Source organism: Ceratotherium simum, chromosome 37, assembly GCF_057802395.1.
Source record: "Ceratotherium simum simum isolate JZ-2026a chromosome 37, ASM5780239v1, whole genome shotgun sequence".
NCBI lineage: Eukaryota > Metazoa > Chordata > Mammalia > Perissodactyla > Rhinocerotidae > Ceratotherium > Ceratotherium simum.
Window position 1 is genome coordinate 9,597,908 of NC_141936.1, and position 14,906 is coordinate 9,612,813.

Here is a 14,906-nt window from a genome sequence, read left to right on the forward strand (position 1 = left end):
AAACGATTTTGGGGAAAGATAAATGGGCCCTTAGGAGAAGAGATGAGAGATATCGTAGTTTTCTTACCCCAGTGCAGACTTCTCTCTGGTGATAGGAGTCAATCTTCCCTGGTTGCAAAACTCCTGGGGAGGGGATTTATGACAGCTGAATTCTTTTGGGAGGCCCTGATTTTAGATAAGGGGAGTTCAGGAAAAAAAACAACAACACTCTTCACAGTAGGATATTCTGGATCTCCTGAGCAGGAATGCACCTCTTCTCCCCCTCCAAAGGCTTGAGGGGGTTGCGGTGGGCCGGCAGGGGCTATGGGTTTGGCTCAGCATTCCTGAGGCTGGCACAGCGAGCTCAGCAAGCAAGGGCCAAATAAGAGGGGTGGTCTCCCCAGCAGAGGATGTGCAGGGCTGGTGGAAAGGCACGGTCTCACGGCCAGGTTGGTATAGTGGTTAAGGGTACCTGTAGGAGCACAGAATGCTAGGGTCAAATTATATGTCCTTGGGCAAGATTCTCAACTTCTCTGGGCTTCATTCTCCTACTTGGGTCAAAACCCTCATAAGATTGTGGTGAGGATAAGATTACATGATGCATTTATTTATTTATTTATTTTTGTGAGGAAGATCAGCCCTGAGGTAACATCTATTGCCAATTCTCCTCCTTTTTTCCCCCTTTTTCTCCCCAAGGCCCCAGTAGATAGTTGCATGTCATAGTTGCACATCCTTCTAGTTGCTGTATGTGGGATGCCACCTCACCATGGCAGGACAAGCAGTGCATGGGTGTGTGCTGGGGATCCCACCCCCGGCTGCCCGTAGGGGAGTGTGCGCACTTAACCACTAAGCCAAGGGCTGGCCCCATACATGATGCATTTAAAGCATTTAAGACAGTGCCTAGCACATAGTGAGTGCTCAGTTAACAGAGGGAATTTCTCCAGGCACAGGGGCTACAGCAGTGAGCCAAACAAGTCCTTGCTCTCCGGGCGGGCGGAGGGAGTGGGGCGGGAAGGGGAAGGTGGGGCTGACCTGGACGGTCAGGGAAGGAAGGGCAGCCAGGCAGAGGCCTGATGAAGTGGTGTCCTAGGGATCAGGATGGCTTTGCTGCTGTCTCTCCCGCTCGTTCCCGGAACACGTCCCCCTACACTTAACTGTCCTTTCTTGTCTGAACTTACACCAGACAGAGAACAGGGCCTGAGTCGATTCCCATCTCAGTTTCTCACGTGGCCGACTCTCCACCAACGGCTGCGGGACAAACACATTGCCGTCGGTGGAGTTAGTGGGGTGTGTGGATATGGGGGCCCCAGGTTCCGAAATATGAGTTAGGGGGTGGATTTTTCTGCCTCTGATCTTTCTTCCACTCTTCTCCACATCACAGTTCCACAGCGCTACAAAACAATTATTGGGACACGGTTTGCCTCTGGGAGAAGAGCTTACTACACATTCCACGCCTCGGTCTGGGAGGAGCAGTGTGCTTGGGGACACTGGCCAGCTATGTGGCTACAGGGTGAGGCCAAGCTGCAAGGACAGAATAGAAGGTCTAAATTTAAACTGTTTCTGGAGGCTTCATGGACCCAGGGGCCTGTGGGCCCTGGGGTAGCTCCCTTCCAGGCAGGCCTCCATGAGGACCTTCCTCCTCCCCCTCCCTCCCTCCTTTCTCCCTCCCCCCTTTCTCCCTCCCCCCTTTCTCCCTCCCCCCTTCCTCCCTCCCCCCTTCCCTCCTCCCCCTTCCCCCTCCTCCCCCTTCCCCCCCTCCTCCTCCTCTTCCCGCCTCCCTCCCTCCTCCTCTTCCCTCCTCCCTCCCTCCCCTCCCTCCCCCTTTTCCTTCCCCCTTCCTCCCTCCTCCTCTTCCCTCCTCCCTATTCCCTCCTCCGTTCTCCTGCTCCCCCCTCCCTCCTGCAGTGGAAACTGTTTCTTTTCTGGCTGCTGAGAACTGGTTTCCTCCCAAGGAAATAATGCCTCACCACAGCGGAGGCAGGATCTGCCCCCTGGAATTTCCCTGCAGTGGAGAAACACTGCTGGCCAAGCTGCTTGGAGATGGGACACACCTAGAGCCCGCTTGTGCACAGCCCAGAGGGGGACACGCCCAGAGACACAGAGCTGTAAACAGAAAGAGAAACAGAAACACAGGCGAAGAGCCTTGGGGGGCCTTCTGGGGCCCGGCTGAGTCCCAGCTCTGTCTCCACCTCCCTGTGCGGATGGAGCGAATCATCTTTTCTGAACCCATTTTCTCACTTCTACAATATTAACAGAGCTCTTCAAAATCAAAATAGAACAGAACTCTAAAGGAATCCCCCTAGAAAGTTCTCTGGTTCAAAGATGTTGCTTTCGTTGCTCAAAATAGTTTTAAAGTCTTTTTCTTTCTCTGAAAAATTTCTTTAGAAGCAGTTTTAGGCACTCACAAGTCTGCCTTGTTACATTTCCAGACATTTCCTTTTTGCCTAGAGGGATCGCTGCCATGGTGCAGTGACGGTGGGCTAGTTCCAAATATCGAATTCAAAAGGTCCCTGCGAGGATGTTGAGAAGAGCCTGGCAGGAGCCCTCACTACTGCAAAATTCAGTCAATGCCCACGAGGAGCACCCAGAAAGGGACAACCATGCCTGGAGGGGCCAGTTCCACTCTCCAAACCCTCAGGCACAAGCAGGGTCCTGCTGAAGTCTTAAACAGTCCACCGCTCCGAGCCAGAGGGGTCTGCACACGGGGCCAAATGGAAACTTCTAGTTTCAGCCACAATCTCCCAAAGCAGCAGCTTGAGAGAACCCCAGCCCTGTACCGCGTGTGCTTTTGTGCATGTATTCACTGAGCCCAGAGGAAAGAGCTGTCACTGACTGATCACTTGGGGACGGTCACACCTGCCACCTGGCTGCACCCAAAGACTTTAGCCAGGAGGGAGAGCACTAAGGGGACACACCTGTACACACTGGGTTGCCTGGCAACATGGAATGCCAGGCCCAGGGACACACACCCTCGCTTGGTTGACACACATACTGTTTCCGCAGAGCCAGAATCACACACAGCCGGCTGCCCCATGCAACCCTCTCGCCCTGCAACTCTGCCCCTGGGAAAAGCCTGCATTCAGAAGCAGCTGTGCAAATAAAGATCCTGCCCATCCAAACCCCACAACGATGACCAGATGTAGACAGTGTGAGGCAAGCCCCCCAAACTTGCAGTCACCCCTCAGTGACACACACGCTCCTCTGAGTGGTCCGAGTCCAGACTCCTCACCTCCTTTTGTTTCCTCTCGGAAACCTTTGGCTTTTCCATTTTAATCAGCCAGTGACCAAAAATCTATTTCTGTAACTTCTTAGTGTTAGCCAGCTTGTTCTTTTGAAATGTGTACAGTAAGTTATAAAGAATGCCTCTGACCTCTGTTTTCACATTCATCTATGCAAACAGTAAACACACAGTGGGAATCTTAGAGGACAATTTTTAAAATTCACAGACAAACTGTACTTGAGGTTTTTTCAACTTTTGGATGTAGCAGACAGGCAAGTTTACCAACTTTTCAGTGAGTCTCGAAATTCCAACTTGGAGCGACCGGCCCAGTGGGGTAGTGGTTAAGTTCGCACGCTCCACTTTGGCAGCCCGGGGTTCTCGGGTTCTGATCCCTGGCGTGGAACTATGCACCGCTTGTCAAGCCGTGATGTGGCGGTGTCCCACATCCAAAATGGAGGAAGACTGGCACAGATGTTAGCTCAGGGGCAGACTTCCTCACCAAAAAAAAAAAAAATTCCAACTTGGTAAACAGGAAAACAACAACTTTGGAGTCTCTGAAAGTGTAGCCTCAACAACAGGAAAAAGAGCCCTCTGGGCAGTGCTGCTCACTTCTTAGGGACGGGTAAACTGAGGACCTGACCTTGGTCTGGTTTCACACTCTGACCTTATTTGCAATTACGCCAAACTTCCGGCGTGGTGTTTAGACTGCCTGTTCAGTGGACAGCTGTGCCCACAGCTGGGTCCAAGGCCAGCCGGTGTGGATTCTGTCCCCTCTCAGATGGTTCAGACTCCACGCTGGTTTCTGAATGAGATAACCTGGTCTCCTGGCCACGGCAGGCCTCTCTCTCGTCCCACCACCAGACAGGACCCACCTAGAGTCATCTCCCCATCTACACCGTGGGTCCGGCCAAGCCACCCCTGTGCCACGCAGATCCTTCCTCCCTCTGTCCCCTTCTCCCCTCCCTCCCTCCCTCAACCTCTGACGGGAATTCCAGTGTGAACCTGGAACAGCTACAGTTAGTGAACTGGGACCTCGACAACACAGCCTGTCCTCCAGAGATTGTCAGCGCCCCCCCAAATTCCTTTCCCTCTATTCTTACTGTTTATACCTCAGTGCCTCACCCAAGACAGAAAAAAACAAAAAAACCTACTAGATTCAATTTCTTGTTGTTGTTTGTGAGGAAGATCAGCCCTGAGCTAACATCTGTTGCCAATCCTCCTCTTTTTTTGCGGAGGAAGACTGGCCCTGGGCTAACATCCATGCCCATATTCCTCCACTTTATATGGGATGCCACCACAGCATGGCTTGACAAGCAGTGTGCTGGTCCTCATCTGGGATCCGAACCTTCGAACCCCAGGCCGCCGAAGCGGAGCGCGCAAACTTAACCACTACGCCACCATGCCGGCCCCTAGATTTAATTTTTTTAATAAAAAATTTCTATACGTCAAAAACCACAAACAAAACAAAATTTATTTATTTTTTTCTCCCAAAGCCCCAGTAGATAGTTGTATGTCATAGTTGCACAGCCTTCTAGTTGCTGTATGTGGGAGGCGGCCTCAGCTTGGCCGGAGAAGCGGTGCCTCGGTGCGCACCCGGGATCCGAACCCTGGCCGCCAACAGCAGAGCGCGTGCACTTAACCGCTAAGCCACAGGGCCGGCCTGAAAACAAAACAAATTTAAAGGCAAAAGACAAACTTGGAAAATGTCTTTTCCAGACAAAGGTGGCAACAGAGGCAAATATTCTTAATATACAAAGGGCTTATATAAAGTATAGGGCACTAAAGAGAAGGATGGAGGATGTGAACTGGCAGATTAATCAAAACAATGAAACAAATGGTTAATAAGAGAAGAAAATCTTCAACCTCCTTAATATCCAAAGCAAAGCAAAATAAAACCATTTGAGATAACGTTTCACCTTCCTACCTATCAGCCCAGCAAACGAATACCCGCCATTAGGCAGGGGCCTTCTCATTAAGTGCTGCTAGAAATCACAATCACTAGAAGAGCCTTTTTGGAGGGAAATTGAGCCTTAGAATTACCAGCACCTTTTGACCTGTCAACTCCACCTCTAGAAGTTATCTGGAAGGAATCTTGAAGGTGTCCAAAATGTATAGCTACAAAAATGCTCACTGCAGTGCTGTGGCTAAAACAAAAAGAAAAACATGCATTTATAATATTTTCCTCTTTCTTGATTGTATACCCAATTCTCCTGGCCTGTTTCATGTTATTATTATTATTATTTTTTGGGTGAGGAAGATTGGCCCTGGGCTAACATCTGTGCCCATCTTCCTCTACTTTATATGTGAGACACCACCACAGCATGGCTTGATGAGCGTTGTGTCGGTCCATGCCGGGATTCGAACTGTGAACCCTGGGCCACCGATGAGGAGCGTGTGAACTTAACCACTACGCCATGGGGCCGGCCCTGTTTTATGTTATATTTATTTAAATTCTGAACACACTGTACAGACCGTTATCTTGCATTTTAGTACCTTAATAAAAAATGCAGTTGATAAGAAATATTCTGATGGGGGTGAGTCTGAGGGTCAACTCAGCCCCTCCCTGGCCCTGTGACCTGTGGAAAGGGTCTCCCCCTTCTGTTTTCTGCTCTAAGGTGTAGGGACCTTGGGTTGAGTGAGGCTGGGAGATGGGCAAGGACACTGTGTGGGGAGAAGTTGGCAGAAGAGCAGGAGGTCTTGGGAAGGAGCTTGGAGGCTGGATTACAGGTACCCGGAGCTGCGATGCTGGGTGAGATATGTCTGGAGTGAGAAGTCCTTTGTAGGAGGGGATGGGGTCCACAGATTGCATCAGGGCCTCACGTGCCCCGCCTCCCCATCACCCACCCTGCTGTCGCAATGGCGCTGGGCTGTCCTGGGCCTTCCCAGGGTGAAGATCTCTTGGAAAGGAAAGGTGACCAGGAGAATACTCTTTTATGGAAAATTTGCCACATCACCTGAACTTTCCTCCGTGAGTTCGCTCAGTTCACTCCTTCTCCAACTGTCCTCCTGGAGCTCCCTAAAGTGCCCAGGGCTCTCCAGCCATCCTCTCCCCTGCAGGACAGTTGCCTCCTCAAGGCCGCCATGAAAGCCGATTTACCCTGGCCTAGGGTCTGAGCTGCCGTTTCCCATCATCCCCTAACCCGGAAGCTTCCCTACGATATGGCTGCCTCCAGACCGTCAGCGTGACAACGCCCAGCTCTGGGTTGCAGGCCTAGGGGTTATCTTTCTCATCCCCCTTTGTGCATCCCCTATAGAGTCAGTCATTTCCTCTGAGTCTTCTCCTAAAATGTCTCTTGGCCCTGCCATTTCTTTTCCACTCTTGTCCGCCTCCTCCTGGCCCTGCTCCCCTGGGGTCCACACTGTCTCAACAGTTTGCCTGGCTGGTCAGAACTATGGTCATGCTGAGTACAATCCAGTTTACTTCAAAGTGACACAACCACTTCCCTTCTACCCTAGAGGTGTTCACACTTCATTTTTAGCCATAGATCCAGGATTTTGGCTGCCCCCATGCAAAACATAGATGCTGAGCTTCCCTGGGTGTGACCTGTAGTCCTCCTCATGCTACTGGCTCAAGACAAGGTTGACATAAGGGAAGCCATATTGTAAAAAAGAAAAACTCTGTTGTAACTTTGAATGACCTCTGACAAACTAAGCCAGCTGGATATGCACCCTCCAGGAGGTCTAACTGCTCTGTAGATTCTACAATCTCTGCTTGTGCATGTACCTCCCAGCTGCGATAAGATGATAACTTTGTTTTTTTGAGTTCCTTAGGAATGTGATGACCCCCGAACAGAGAATCTATGCTGATAGCCATCATCAGCGAAAACTGAAAGATCTGGTGTGGCGACTCTCAGTCTGTAACACCAGAAGGTCAACATTCCTAACCCCCTCCCCAATAACCCACTGGCCTATATAACTGCTGTAAGATTTTGTGCCCCCTTAAGATGGTTCTTTTGGACGTGAGTTGGCCATCTTCCCTCTTGCTAGCAAGCTGTAATAAAAAGTCCTTTTTCTCCTACCACCTTGTCTCTTGACTATTGGCATGTCTTGCGGCGAGCAGAAGGCTCCATGTTGGGCGGTAACACTCATATGGCAATCCCCCCCATCCCCAGCAGAATCCTAACAGAGGTGGACCCATTACCTGGTTACCCATCAGAGTCAACTGGGGAACTTGAAACAAACGGGAATTCCAGAGCCCCTGGCAGGCCTCCTGACCCAGAATCTTTGTGTGTGGGAGGGTAGGGGTGGAGTCTGTGCTTTGAAACAAGCTTCCCAGAGACCAGGAAGCAGCTGGTCAGCATCTCCTCGGCTGCCAGTTCCTCGCCAAGAGCGGCCTTGCTCTGGCAATGGGGGTCCTGCCGCCTTCAAGACCTATCAGGCCTTCCCTTCACTCCCTCAGCTCTTCCCCCTGAGGTGCCCCCTTCCCCTGGTCAAATCCCACCCCAGCCCACCCCTTCAGTTAGTCCTATACCTGCCTGACCCTTCTCTGAACAACTCTAGTGCTTTCTGTCTGAGCTGCTCATAGGGTCTGATATGTTTATTTATTTTTTCTTTTTTTGCAAGGAAGGATTCACCTTGAGCTAAAATCTGTTGCCAATCTTCCCTTTTTTTCCTTCTCCCCAAAGCCCCCCAGTGCATGGTTGTATATGCTAGTTGTAAGTCCTTCTTGTTCCTCTATGTGAGCCGCCACCACAGCCTGGCAACTGGCAGGCGAGTGTGTTGTTCCAGGACCAGGAAATGAACCCGGCCCACCGAAGCAGTGAGAGTGCTGAACTTGAACCACCAGGCCATCAGGGCAGGCTCTTAATATGTTTATTTTTAATTTCGCAAGTAATGTAGGAATACATCTTTATTGGAAAACAGTTCACATGATCCAGATGGAGTGAAGCCCTCGATCCTCCCCTGTCCCCCACTCCCAGGGTAACCCGGGGGCAGGTGGGGTATCCTTCCAGACCCTTGTCCGTGTATTTCCCACCTAGTTTCCAGATCTGAAAAGAGAAGAACTATCTTTCCTCCTGCCCAAGACTGCTCCTCTGCCTGAGCCGTGTTCTGGGCCCTGCAGCCTCCCTGACAGCCTGCGGCCTCAACCACCCCCCCTCTCTCCAGCTTCTCTCCCTCCACAGCCCCCTTCCCCTGGGGACTCTGAGGGTGCATATGTGCACGCACGCACGTGTGCAAATACACACACACATCTACACAGGTGTTTCTTTTCTTAGAAATCTCTCTCTCTGGATCCTTACATGCCTTTTAACCCCCTCTTCTATCAGTCTCCTTCCTTTTTTTCCGCCCGAGATCAGCCCTGTGCTGACATCTGCCAATCCTCCTTTTTTTTTTGCTGAAGAAGACTGGCCCTGGGCTAACATCCGTGCCCACCTTCCTCCACTTTATATGGGACGCTGCCACAGCATGGCTCGACAAGCGGTGCGTCGGTGTGCACCCGGGATCCGAACCAGCGAACCGCGGGCCACCGCAGCGGAGCGCGCGCACTTAACTGCTTGACGCCACCAGGATGGCCCCCGGTCTCCTTCCTTTTAAGCGCAACTTCTTCAACAAATGGGCTTGCTTGGCTGAATACTTCGCACCTGCAACAGCTCAGATCTCAGCCTGCCTCCCTCCTGCCGAATCCTCCCTGGGAGGGCACTGACCCAAGTCCAGGGGCTGGAGGCGGGAGGCTCCCGTCAGCACAGCACTACTGTCTCCCCTGCTAACCGCCCATTGCAGAAGGGGTCTGGCCTTGGAGGAGGGCCTGGCCATCCAACATCGGGAGTCTCCACTCCCAGGCAAAGCTCCTCGCCATTGGCCAGCCCCCAAGCAATCCATACAGCCTCTTCGGGGGTGGTGGATGAAGGGGCCGGGAGTGTCTCAGGGGAGCTCCTGGTGCAGTGCCCTGAGTTCATCTCTGCGATTACCCTCAGGCTTCTGTGAGCTTCTGACAGCTTTACCTACCAGGGAGGGAGCGTGCTCCTGTGGTGCGGCTCACCCCAACACCCTGGACGTCTTCTAACAACCAGAGCTTCCTGAAACCCCAGGGCCCACCTGAGATGGGCATACAGCTCGGCCTCTTTAATACAGTGGCCTGTTGAGAGAAGCGTTCCTGAACAGCCTCCTCCTCCTCCGGGGAATGAACAGAAGAACGGTCTTGCCACCATTCTCCTAACTTAACATCATAAAATAAAAGCAGACAAAATTTTAAATTATGAAACATTCCAAAACAGTACTATATTCTTTTCCTGTCACTGCTATACCAAGTTGCCATGAATTTGGTGACTTAAAACCACACAGATTTGTTCCCTTACAATTCTGGAGGTCAGAAGTCGAAGATCAAGGTGTTGGCAGGGCTGTGTTCCTTCTGGAGCCTTCAGGGAAGAATTTGTTTCCTTGCCTGTTCCAGCTTCTAGGACCGCTCTGCACTTCTTGGCTTGTGGCCCCTTCTTCCATCTTCAAAGCACATCTCTCCAACCTCTACTTCCGTTGTCACATCTCTTCTCTCTGACCCTCCCGCCTACCTCTTATAAGGACCCTTATGGTTACATTGAGCACACTGGGATAATTCAGGATACTCTCCCCACTTCAAGATCCTTAACTTAGTCACATCTGCAAAGTCCCTTTTACCACATAAGGTAGCGTCTTCATAGGTTCTGGGGATTAGGACACGGACAGACATCTTTGGGGGCCATTATTCAGCCTACCACAAGTATAAAATGTACCATGGATAGACATCTGTATCTACCACCAAGATTAAACAGATGCTAACATTTTGCCTTATTTTCTTCAGATATTTTTTTCAGGAATAAGGTTTATAGAAATAGCTAACATCCTATATGACTTTTCCCTCCCTCTCTCCTCAGACTAACCACTTCCCTGAGGTTGCTGAAAATAACTCCCATGTGTTTCATTCTTTGCTACATATTACACATGTATTTCTAAAGAGAACAGTACTATTTTTTATAAGTTTTGAAACTTGATGTAAAAGGAATCACTGTGTGCACCACCTTGCAACCTGCTTTTTAACTCAATATAGTTTTGAGATTACACATGTTGATACATGAAGAGCTAGTCCATTCACTTTAACTGCAATATATAATACCTCTGATGAGCAAGCCAGAGTTCATTTTGTCCTTTCTTTTGCTGAGAAGACAGATTGTTTTCACTTTTTTTTTTTTTTTTTTTTTTTTGCTGTTACAAACAGTGCTTCAATAAATATCTTTGCACTTGTTTTCTTGATCGCCTGTGCCAAGACCTCAGTGGGAGACACCCAGGGGCCGCCTGGGTGGGTCTGGGATGTGCACACCTTCAGCGTTACCAGGTATTGCCTTGTGGTCCAAAAGTACCTCCCAACCACGGTGTTTAAAAGCATCCATTTCCCCCACATCCTCACCAGCATCTAGTATTTTCAGATTTCCTATTTTTTGAAGATGATTTTCCTTACATATTTTCCAGTCAATCTGTTCTGCTCCCAATCTTTTCTTGAATGTTTATGCAACTGCGACCTTTCCTCTATCTTGACCCTGAATTTGTCAATCCACTCAGGACCTTCGGCGCTCTGGGTGGTACCCCCCACCCCGATTCCCTCCCTGGGGGGCTCCCCATTCCAGACGGCCCTCTGCCCACACTGAGTTCCATTTGCGCTAGTCCTGGAAGAGCTTCTCATGTAGGGTTCTGAAGCTCTCCGCTCTCGCCACAGAATGCCATGGAACGTGCAGCGATTCTCCCGCTGGGAGATGAAGTCTTCTCCATTACTGCCCTCCAGCCTCCATGAACCAGGCGTGTCTAACCCTGACGATGTGAGTAAATCCGCTCTAGAATTATTCAGCCCTGAACCCCCAAAAATAAACAGTTGTGTTTTTCCTGTCCCCGAGGGTATTCTGAAATATACCCCTGCCAATGAACTAAAAACCGTATTCTGAACGGGGCAGGATGGACGATCGAGTCCAAAGACTGTGACCTTTCTTCCCAGGGCAAGTCTCCTTTCCTCATCAGCCTGCGGCTTTTAGACACCAAATCTCCTTCGTTCCAGATTTTTAACCTCCTCCCCCTTTGAAGATCCAATTAAAGTGGGGGGCTAACTATCTTGAGCTCCCTCAATACAGGGGGGTCATCTCTGAGTTATCTGGTCCTCACAATGATCCACTTCTCCTCCTGCCGCTCCCTCAGCAAATGGAAATGGCGTTGTCCTCATGAATCTACGTTAAGCTGGAAAGGTTTCTCAGCTATCTGGTTCTAACCGCATGGTCTTTTGAGCTCTGTATAAACGTGTTAGCTATATATACCCACTTTGTATATTTCCGTATACCCATTAGCAATGGCTTTGCCCAACGCTGCTGTTGCCAGGGTCATCCTTAACCTCCTGCTGCAGAAGAATGGTGGGTGGGAGGCATCTAGGGAGTGTCACACTTGCACAGTTTAGCATTCGGAATGAATCCCTTGCTCGGTTCTAGGCACGAGACGGGTACTTTATTATTTATTTATTTATTTATTTTCCCCCAAAGCCCCAGTAGATAGTTGTATGTCATAGCTGCACATCCTTCTAGTTGCTGTATGTGGGATGCGGCCTCAGCATGGCCGGAGAAGCGGTGTGTCGGTGCGCGCCCGGGATCCGAACCCGGGCTGCCAGCAGCAGAGCGCGCCCTTAACCACTAAGCCACGGGGCCGGCCCAAGAGACGGGTACTTTAGAAGCTATCTTTTCCCCATAAACTTACGATTTGTGGTTCTAATGCTCAACATTGTGCCCCCTTGTCCGACCATTCCCAGGAGTAAGACAGGGAGATGAGGGTTTCATGGTGGCCAGCATGGCATGAGGCCCCTTTGGGTCCCCTGGGTCCCCTTCTGTCATCTAAAGGATATGCAAAGGATCCCCATTTCAACTGTCTATTAGAAGCAGCTTTCTAGAGAATAACCCAGACCCACGGAGCCCAGGTGGACACCAGCCCTAATTGTCCTCCTCCTGACAGACTGCTGGAAGCTCAAAATGCCTGAGGTACCAGGAGGCAGAGTGACAAGCAAACCACAGAGGAAGTCACCCAGAAACCTCGGGAGCTGAAATCCTCTTCTTCAAGTGCGTGTTTTCAAAACACAAACGTTTCCTAATGGAACTGAGAGAGAGGCCGGGGCAGCCACCAAGGCGAATAAGGTGGCAAATGTCGGGGCTGGATTGTCCTGAATTCTGAAGAGGACCCAGGAAGCTCCGTCACACGCCTGCATGTGGCGTCTCTCATTAGGCCCCTCTCTCCAGGTTTTGTAGATTCCTGAATTCTCTCTGGCTGGGAAATTGGATCAATCATCTGAAAAGTTTTCAAAGGAGCTGGGTGAAGATTTTTTTTTCCTGGCAGAAGAGTTTAAATCCTGTCCTGAATTAAGGCTTCGCTTAACTCCCAATTACTTCATTAGAAATTAAGATATTGTTTCTTTGACTTACTCAAACTAAAATTTTTATTCTTCAAAAATGACATCCCACTAATTAGCTTCTTAAAATCACTCACCATGTGGTTTACCTGACAGCTCTTTATAGTTTTCTGCCACACGCTTCTCAATGACTGTAGGACACTCTCCCAGTCGATAGTCTCGTATGAGGAGCAGATGGGTTGATACATCCATTCCACTCTGGTGCTGGGCTTCGTCTTCCTGAGAAGTTGGTTAAGTACAATGTAAGAAGCAAGGTGTGGGTGTCACGTGATTCCACTGGTGCGTGTCTGGCTGTGTGTTTAATGACGTACATGTAATTTGGTGAGCTGGAGCTGGCTCTCATCCCCAGCTATTGTGCGAATTTCTTCTCAACTCCACATTCACCGACATCAAGTTAGTAGCTTGAAATCAGCCCTGGTGGGAGTATTTACACCACAAAAATGGCAAACACTACCGATCAGGGCTTTTTGTTGGGTGGTGGGGATGGGGTCGGGGAGTGCTTAGAAAACGTCTGGAAGAAACAAGAAACAGTAGAAAAAGTTACCTGTGTAGAGTGGAACTAGAGAGCAAGGGTATTGGACAGAGTTCTGTTTTGGTTTTTTTTTTTTTTGGCTTCTTGAATATTTTTTATCACGTTCAAAACTATTTTTTAGAAAGAGAACTTTCTTTTTTAAGAACAAGGACTTCCAGGGGCCGGCCCCGTGGCTTAGCAGTTAAGTGAGCGGCTCCGCTACTGGCGGCCCGGGTTCGGATCCCGGGTGCGCACCGATGCACTGCTTCTCCGGCCATGCTGAGGCCGCGTCCCACATACAGCAACTAGAAGGATGTGCAACTACGACATACAACTATCTACTGGGGCTTTGGGGAAAAAAAAAGGAGGAGGATTGGCAATAGATGTTAGCTCAGAGCCAGTCTTCCTCAGCAAAAAGAGGAGGATTAGCATGGATGTTAGCTCAGGGCTGATCTTCCTCACAAAAAAAAAAAAAAAGAAAGAACAAGGACATCCAGCAGTGTTTGTTAATGACACACCATTAGCTGGAAACTGCCTGTGGCCCAGCTGTCTGGTGGAGGAGGAGATCAGAGCCTTGGAGAGGCGTCATCCAAGTGGCCGCAATGGAGCAACATCCTGGGGCAGGAGCTGGGGGCTGGGCAGAGGCAGGGCCCTGAGGACACACAGAGGGCAGCAGCAGGCAGTCCTTCTAGAAATTCCTGCCAAGTCGGAGAGGGGAGCCAAAGTAACACCAGGCCCCCAGCCGAGACGTCAGGCCAAAATTCAGGTCACCAAATCCCAAGAACCAAACAGAAAAATGGGTATGAAGACAGAATACCAAAAATGGAGCAGCTCTAGGGAGGATGGGGGAGGCGGAGACCTGATACAGGGGGCGTGTTTCTCAGGAGGATAATTTAGATGTTAGATGATGGGGCTGAGGGGCAGCTTTTTAGGCCATTCCTGAGACCCTTTCCCTGGAGCTTAAATTAAAAGGAGACATCAGTTTTGCCCAGGAGGGCAGGAGGGCAAACTAGGGCAGTGAGGGCACAAGTAGAGACAGGTTCCTCAACACTGGGGAAAAGGCTCCCCACAGCTCCCCAGGGAGAGGCTGCAGTCCGCAGTCAACAAGTTCCAGGGAATGAAGCAGAACTCCAGATGGATTCCAGGAAGGAACCTCATCATGCTCCTAAAAGGACTCCTAGAGGCCCTGGTCACTGGCTGCGGGTGGGGTGGGGATTGCCATCGGAGGATTTTGGAGTGGCTTGGAAATTCTGAGCAGAGATAATGGAGGCCCCAGGTGCGGAGATGGGCCACAGCCAGGAAAGTCCATCCAAGATGCAGCAAGAGGCAGGAGCTGGAGGGCAGCCCTAGGAAAGGCTGGCAGGACCCCACTGATGGGGGACTTGGGGCAGCATTCCATCTGTCCCTTGCAGGCTGGGATGCTTGGGAAGGAGACTCTCCAGGAAACTGAACACAGGGGGCCATATATTTGCTTAGGATGGCCAGGAAGTTGCGGGCGCAGTGGGAGGATGGAGTGGGCTGCTCCCCACAGCAACAGCCAAATGCCACAGTCTGTGCCTCCAGGGCCCTCAGACATTTCTGAACTCCACCTGAGAGCCCGGCCGCACTCTTTGCAGTCTTGTCAAGTGGAGCTGCCGCTAGTTACAAGGGAATTGAATAGCTCATTTTATAAACACCTACGGGTGGCGCCGAGCAACAGGGACTAATAATAGGGCCACATCTTGGCTGTCTTTCTTTTTAACTTGCTGCTAAAGTCCTTCAACTTTTAGATAAATGAGATGCATAAATCTCCT